The 8,679-nt window shown below is 30.2% G+C and overlaps 1 protein-coding gene across 2 annotated transcripts in view; it reads right to left on the reverse strand.

Annotated features, from left to right (window-relative positions):
* LOC106684800 (dual specificity calcium/calmodulin-dependent 3',5'-cyclic nucleotide phosphodiesterase 1) overlaps positions 1–8,679 on the reverse strand; it is a 420,431-nt gene that overhangs the window by 363,487 nt on the left and 48,265 nt on the right. Inside the window, exon 2 of one of the 2 annotated variants that reach the window (XM_067046269.1) lies at positions 6,617–6,664. The exons of the other annotated variant lie outside the window; for it this stretch is intronic. The gene's annotated coding sequence lies outside the window, so the exon portion shown is untranslated. The remainder of the gene's footprint in view (positions 1–6,616; positions 6,665–8,679) is intronic. 2 annotated transcript variants of the gene reach the window in all.

Raw genomic sequence — 8,679 nt, forward strand, 5'->3', positions numbered from 1 at the left:
TTTACCGCATCCGGACCATATTCCATTCAAAAAATAATAATATTTCTCATTTTTCGTGAGGAGTGAATTTGTTTACACATTTCCAATGCAAATCATAATATTATAATATCATAATATGCTTCATATATTTCTAATTGTATTTCTTCTTTTTTCCTCTCTACTCTGACCGAATAAACACGGAAAGCTAATAACTTTGTAATCAATGCATAAAGAATTTTGTCACAGCTGTTCTTCCTCCCATTTTCTTTACTTCCCAGTGGTTTCTCGAACAAAATGGACATTTCGTGAAATGTAATGCCAAGAGTTGTAATTCAATAATTACTAAACTCTCAGCTAATAATCCGGAAAGCTGTAGTAAGTTTTTTGAGAAGAATTAACAACATATCCAAGGAGATATCCACATGGAATATATCAATCTATTAGAATAGATAACATAGACCAATATATCCAATAACACATCAGAATTTTCTATAGAGAGAGAACTTTAGCAAATTGAAATAATACACCACTAGCTCAATTTATTATTGGCTTTTACTTCATAAGCTCAATGACTTCATTACTATAACAAATGATGAAATACAAAGAAGTTATACTCGATTAAAAGTTATATGTTGATGTAGCTTCTCTGGACATCGTTCAAACGCTTAATTGGTTACATGGCAAAAGATTTCATGAAAGATAGGGCAGTTTATGACTGATGGCAACATAAAGAGATTTAGTCAAAGAAATAGAGTTTGAGGAAGTAATCATGCTTTCAAAATCAAAATTCAACTGAATCACCTCTTGTAAGTTATAGTTTATATACACAATATCTTCTTCCTGGCCATTACTGACATACGGCGGATAGGATTTCCTACAGGTTGTTTACCTTAGAGATAACAAAGGCGATATTACAATATACTTGCCTACAGCGACCTTTGATCTGTTCATTCAGACCATCCTCCATAAAAGAATATTTTTTCACCTTAATCATTCCAAAATATCTGCTGGATAACCCTGTCCATCTCCCATGAAACTTTCTTGCAACTTTTTTTCTTTCGAAATCCGGCTCCTTTGAAATCTGATTTATCACCTCTTATTTGGAGATATATCGTGGCTTTACCCTAGTCGAAATATATCGCCTTTAACTCTTAACTCTAGTTTGGTTATGGAGTATTTTCCTTCACGCGTATCATGAGTTTCTATTTGTTTTGAACTTAGAGGTTATGCTACACTTTTCAATCGATATTTTGTAATTTGATATTTATATTTATTTGTATAGTAAAAAAAAAGGTGCAGTACTTTGTAAGGAAGCACTGTTACTAGATCAACGGTTGTGCAAGGAGGTGTTTTGATCAGAATCATGCTCGACCGCAAGATTTTTACCAAAGGGTATCCCTTTATGAGGCTGAGTGGATCCAAGGAGGGCTCTCAGAAGTCACAGGATTGACTCACGGCTACAGTATAACAGAAAATAATTATCTGCCCAGCCGAGGACGAGATGACGAGACAGAGAGGACGAGAATAATGATTACCTTCTTGTCTTCTCCTCCAGTTTGAATTTGGTACATCATACAATGTATTCATTTTTGTTTGGACATATACCAGTGAATTTGTTTTGCATTCAAATCTAACTTTATTGGTATTACCTGAAAAAGACAAAATATTATGAATGGGTATGTTTCAAGTTAGTCGAGGGAAATGTGTAAACAAATTCACTCCTCACGAAAAATGAGAAATATTTTTATTTTTTGAATGGAATATGGTCCGGATGCGGTAAAAAAAAAACTCAAATAGTAAATAATTATACTATTTTTATTGAGGCAACGTTTCGCCCCACGTTGCAGGGCTTCGTCAAGACTATTCCCACCCAACGTCTTGGCTTGAAGTCCCTGCAGAAATGTAAGCAGATACTATCATATTAAATTTCAAAAAGTTTTTCATGCTCTCCATTTCCATATCACTTATTTCCATACTTAATTCTAGTTTATTTATTATTTTACTTGTAATAGTGTGCTATGAATTACCACTATGACACTTCACAATTACAGAATGCTGTGTACGGGGCTTTGGAGTTTCTAAATCCGAACAGGGGTTTCCCGTACACGTATTATATTGAAATTTATTCATATATTAATGCATTTATATTATGTATTTGTATTTCATACATTTCATACATTAAGTAAAATAGTGATTTAAACTAGTTTTTACAACAAATTTCTGTTGAGAATTCGTTCAAAGACTAAATGCTATTCCTTATATTTAGGTATTTCGCGATCCCCAAAGGGTTAAGGTAGTCCTGATCAAATTTCCTTGCACAACCATTGGCTTAGTAACAGTACTTCTTCACCAACTAATGAATTTAAGACATCGCGTGTAGTAGTACAGGTTTTAAATAAATCCTTATTAATATTTACACCTCACGAAGAAACTCTTATTCAAAATTGATGAGGAAACATTGTTTAGTGGCCAACGTTTACACGTTTATTGAAGTAATTTCAATAAACGCACTTACAAAGTTTAAATAAAATCATAATTTTCGACATTTTCTGTTAATGGATCAGACTGATTGAGTAAATGTTATTTAGATTAGCGTTTGGAAATTTAGATGTAGTTTTGAAGAACTAAGTAAATTTAAAAAAACAGATTCCTTCGGAACCATAAAATTGCGTGAAGAATTTCGGAATTGAAATGTCAGTAATTTATACTGAATTTTATGGGTATTTATATAACTTTTTTAAAAAGTTTTTGAATGCCAATCGATCAGAGCATATAAAATATATAACATTTCCATATATTACTGTGGATAATATTACATCATTTGAGAATAATTTTTGGTTGTAATTTACTAACTCAATAGTTATAATCTTATATTTCATATTAGTCATTTCAAAATAATTGTCAATAAAAACTTACGTTATTGAACTTGAAGTACGGTGATTTTGAGATGTGCGCAAAGAGGAGGTGATTTTGACGCGCCTTCGAATAGGTCACACGCGCCTGACCCACGGTTACATTATGGCCCGCGATCCTCCACCATTATGCCAAACTTGCGGAACAGAACTTACAGTCAAACACATTCTGACAGAATGCCGAGCTTATAACACCCTCAAATCTTTATATAATATACCTGATGATCTCCATTTCATCTTGTAGGATAACAAACATACCATAGATAAACTTTTTAAGTTTCTACATCATTCCAAGCTCTACCATAAAATTTAATCAAATCCGACCGGAAACATGAATCTGCTACAAAGATGTATTAACACGTCTTCGGATAGGCCATACGCGAGTCACCCACTATCATCTCAGGAAGAAGGGAGGATGAAGCGATGTGTAGATGCTGCTGAAGTGATCTCGCTGTTGGGGATATTCTTACTGGGTAGCTCTGGAGTCTCACCGATTCTCTTCATGTGTACAGGAAATGATCAGAGAAGACTCCACAACAGTAAAAAATTTGTGAAGTGTAAATTGTAATTGTTAACATGTAATGGTAATTGTGATTGTAAATTTCCCACTTTGTAATTTCAACTGTCTTTGTATATCATGTAATTATGTAAATTTCTCACCTTGTAATTTCAATTATATTTGTATTTCTACTGTATGAACATGGCAATTGTAATCGAATTTCGGTTGAAACTCTTAAATAAATAAAAAAAAAAAAAAGAGAATTCTTTAATCAATTTTTCTTGATGAATTTCGATATTACTACTCAATTGATAAAATTGATAGTGGAATTTAAGATGCTATCGTAAATATGTTATTTACTGCATTATATAAATCACAAGAAAGTAGTAATTCCATAGAAGTACTCTAAAGTTTTGTAAATGTCATACGAACAATTTGGTGAAGGGTTACCCACTAAGATAAGGCCAGAATTATATCTTCAATTACTGCGTTCCATTTTGAAGTTAAGATTTGACTCTCCATGCGTAATAAAATAAATTTATAAAATTATTATTCTTCATATTAACGTAGATATGTGACCAAACATGAGAATTGCCGTTATACATTATTATAAGGTTATTATGTTAATAATGTACGCTACAATAATTTATCTACTATTTGTACAAATGTTTTATGAGGGCTGGAGAGAATAATTAATAATATGCGTAGTATTTATTATCTATATAATGATATTTAATAATTTATCTAATTAATGTTTATATAAAAGTAGCAAAAAAAATATAAAAAACATAAATAATTTTGTGACCTGAAGAGAGCACGATTAAATTTAAGGAAGTAACCAATAAGGATATTCAAAAGTATTAAAAATTTAATTTTTAGATTTACTTATTATCATTATTACTACAAAAAAATAAAGAAGCAGTGATACTTAAAATTGAACCAAAACAAATTGAGCTAAAAAAAATGGTATTTGTTTATTAGTTATATGTATCATTATTAGTAAAATCGATATAATTCACAAAAGTATCCCATCTCCCTTCAAAGAATAAAGCTATTTCTCACTAGGGTGTCATGTTTTTTCTTGTAACTAAATACGGATAGCAGCACCCAGTCCAGCAAGTAATTTCAGAAATAGTGCCATCATTCAAGTTTCTTAGACTAGACTGGAACATCAATTTTTTTTTTACTCTTTTTAATAAATTATAGTAGTTCCTACCATTATATCAACTAAATACGCTCAAATCATCTATCACGTGAACATAAACAAATAAGTATGCTGGACAAACAATTAAAATACATTTCAAAAAAACACTGAAGTTTATAAAAAATATTCGAAAAGAATTATACAAGAACCAGTTTTGAGAACGGAATGAGATACATCGATGTGGTCGCTGCTAACTAATCAGGGCTGAAACAGATTCTATCACAACCAGTAATAATTGTCAAATCACTAAATGATTTTGAACTGAAAAGTAAATAGCTTAGATCCTAATCTTATAGATAAATACAGTGATCTCGTTTCTGTTTCTTTGTACAATCTTTATTATTACCAGCATTTTTTAAAGCCATTACTGAGTACCCTGTCTAAATACAAATTTCACTTCCATCATATTAAATATTACAAATGCGAAATATTCAATTCACATTATAATATATTTAAATTATTTTGGAACTTAGTAGATAGGAGTAATAGAATAAGCAATATTTGAAGATGGGAAGCGTACTTGGATTACAAATGGAGATAGGAAGAGGAATCTGGAAAGAGAATCTGATAAGAAAACATTTTTCAAAGGACTGAGAACGTGTAGTCCTTAAACGAACAGAGAACTTTAATTTGAGGAGATCTGAAACAGATGATGGACGAAGAGATTGGATAGGTTGAAGAAGGATGCAAGCAAATAATGGCGACGGTAGGAACGATAAAGCCGCATTAACTGTTCAGGAAATCATTGATTTTATTACTTCTTCTAGTTCATAAAATCCTGGAGTGGGTCCTAAATACCTTGTGAGGAACTGTCAAGGGAACCAGTATCAGAGGGTTTCTGAGTCAAATATTTGTGGAAATTAACGGAAATTTACTACTACAACTATGAAAATACAAAATGTATTACCAAATTTTCGTTTTGAATATATTTTTCGAAAGTTTTACACATTTAAAATTAGGTTAAGAGGTTTAGTAGAATAAAAAATAAATAAGTTTATTAGTTCTAAAATATTAAATAATATACTCTACCAGGAAGGTATATTGTTTTACTTGAACAGTGAGCTAAAAATATTTAGCACGGAATGAAAAATAAATGAAAAGTTTTTGTCTTATCTGGATAAAATGAACAATTGGTGGTCTGCTAAGGTTGTAAACTTTCATTTCAAATTCTAATCTAAACCTTTACAAAAATCAGTACTACCCAATAGAATCCCTAATTCAATAAAAAATACAAATAAAATAATATAATAATCTCCGTAATTATATTTAATATTTGATAAAAATTAAATGCAGAATCCCATCCAGTTTAAATTAAAAAAAAAAATATGGAGAAAGTCTTGATACGATTAATATATATGAAGGTTTACATGTGAAAAAAAAATTATATCATTTTATAAATCAAAATTTAATTCATTCATAGATCAGATCTAGAAAACCTTTTTTCTCCGATTGTCATAATTCCTCTAGTCTTAAGTAAAGTAATTGAATCTAGGATATAGACAAATAAAACTAAGATCATATAAACATACTAAAAGCAGTTTTTTGTAAATTATCGAATAGTACAAAAATATCACCACGCTATGGAAGTTGAAAAATGTGAAATGAGCAACATACCAATATACCAAGGCAAAAACTATTTTCATCTTATCTCGACTGCATGCCCTACGCAGGAATTTATTGGACATGACTATACTTACAAAACTTTTTTTTTACAAAATTAAAAGCTCTCAGGAAAAGTGATTCGCATCGTTATCGACAATATTCCACTATTACCCATCTTTTTATTTTATTTTCAAACCTCTTTATTTTTATATATGGTTACAGAATACATTATAATATAATGCTATTACTATTACCCATCTTTCCTCAGATTTAACCATTTCAACAAGGATTACATTTACACAGTGTGGGCACTAAAACGGAAATCACATTTGTCTTCTACGTTTTGAATTAGAATTTATTGAGAATATAAATATATTTCAGATATCTTATTGCTGATGAAAAACTTAGGTTTTTACTTACTGCTCTAATGTTGTATTCATCATTCATAGATAGTAAAGCAGATCATACCTGTAGAAAAAAAAAGATTAATAAACATTTATAAATAGTCCAGACATTGGGAAGTCTTACCTAGAAAGTTTTGATATTTTTATATTCCATGTTTTTGTTTTTTGGACTGAAAAGAAATTTAAGGTTTAAATTTAAAATACAAAAATATTTTTATTCCATAATATGAAAACCATTCAGTTTTAAAAACGTAAACCTATGCCGAATTGAAAATTCTATATTCTTTCCTACTCAATCAGGTTCAGTCAGAGGTAGATCAGAAAGAAATCTTGGTGGGATATTTTAGAGAATTATGAAATTTGTTGAGCTCATAAATTGAAAATAAAGTATAATTCGAATAGCTTCTGATATTTATTTCATATTAAATTCAATAAGAGAAAGTTCCAAAAAAAAAAAAAAAAAAATGGATTCCAATTTAAATTTTTGTTGAGAAGATCTGTGTTGAAGAGAGTGGGAGTTGAAATTATTTGTAGTTCAGCCAAATTGGGCCTAGAAGATATTTTGAAAATCTTGAAATCGCTCAATTTTGTGAGGATTTTTAACTTTAAGACCTCAAATATTCGTCCCCATACCCCCTTTCTTGTCCTTATAATACTGGACTATATTCCGTCTCATAATTTCGCCCTGCGCTCAAAGCCTAGTTACTCTAATGAATTCCTCCTCCAATGTAAATAAATCTGATTAAACCATTTTTTGTAACCTCTTTAACCGAATGTTAGAGGAATTTCAACAACGGCTTCCTGACCCTGATCGGCCATGTTCCGAGGAACAAGACCAATTTTTGACTGCCTTTGTCGACGAGTATTTGAATTTGAAAGTGCGTCTAACGGTTTACAATTTAGTTATCACTAAAAGGGGTACATAAAATATTTTACTTTTTTTTGTAATTTATTAGCAATTAAAATAGAATTAAAAATCTGGCACGGAAACAAAGGAAGATCAAGTATTAATTAAGAATTGTTAGCGGGAGGCACGCTGTAACTCTGTTTACAAATAATAACAACGCAATTCTTTTATAACTCAATCCCCCAGAAATAATTTAGTTTAAATTATAGCTGAGATTGGAGAAGGCTAAAATTTAAAAAAAAATCAACATAAAATCTTATTAAATTAATTCGGTTACATACCGATGTGATTCGGGAAGTCTTCTGAAATTGATTATTATGATGACATTGGCTTAATATTTTAAACATACACACCCACGGACACAAATATTTTTGATTTTGAAAAAAACAAAACTAATTTCTCCTTAGGACCAGCCATTCAGGAATCACACTGAAGTAATAACCTAAATGGCAAAACCCATTAAATTAGCCTCAATACAAAGGAGGGATGGCGCAGTCCTTTCAAGGAGCTTGACGAGAGGACAAATATTTTTCGTATTACATGGTGAACAAGGATGGAAAGGGAATCCTTTACAAAGGAAGAGATTTGATTATGTTCCCTACTCTCTTGGGATGTAATATGGTACTAGACGGAAGATAAAAAGAAATCTGGAAAATAATGATCATAGAGTTGGGAATATATTTTTATAAACTTCAATCTACAGAGAAACCATAGATAAAAATATGATATAAGGAAATAAACATTCATAAATTAACAAGGGTGTAAAAATGAACATCTCATAAAAGATTTTTTTTATATGGTAATATAATGAAATTTTCCGTGGTAAAAAATTATTATTAAATAGATCTCTAGTATCAAAAATGATATCAGAAAAAACAGTAACAGTAGTCTGAATAATACATTATTATACCGAATGTTTAGTAAATAGTACCAATTATTTCCTAATGGAGTAATAAAACAATATTTTAAATTCGTAATTATGTTTGACATTAATAAATTAACAATTGATGTAAATTAATAAAGAGTAGAACAGAATATAAGAATAGAAGACAAAATATAATTATGATGTTATATTAATAATATTATTATGATATGTAAAAATAAATACGATGCAGCCAGAGCTATTGTACGGCGTAATTCGGTACCCTACCGTCACAACAGTTCGGATTTGT

Source organism: Halyomorpha halys, unplaced genomic scaffold, assembly GCF_000696795.3.
Source record: "Halyomorpha halys isolate HHAL.00 unplaced genomic scaffold, Hhal_1.1 Scaffold620.1, whole genome shotgun sequence".
Lineage (NCBI taxonomy): Eukaryota > Metazoa > Arthropoda > Insecta > Hemiptera > Pentatomidae > Halyomorpha > Halyomorpha halys.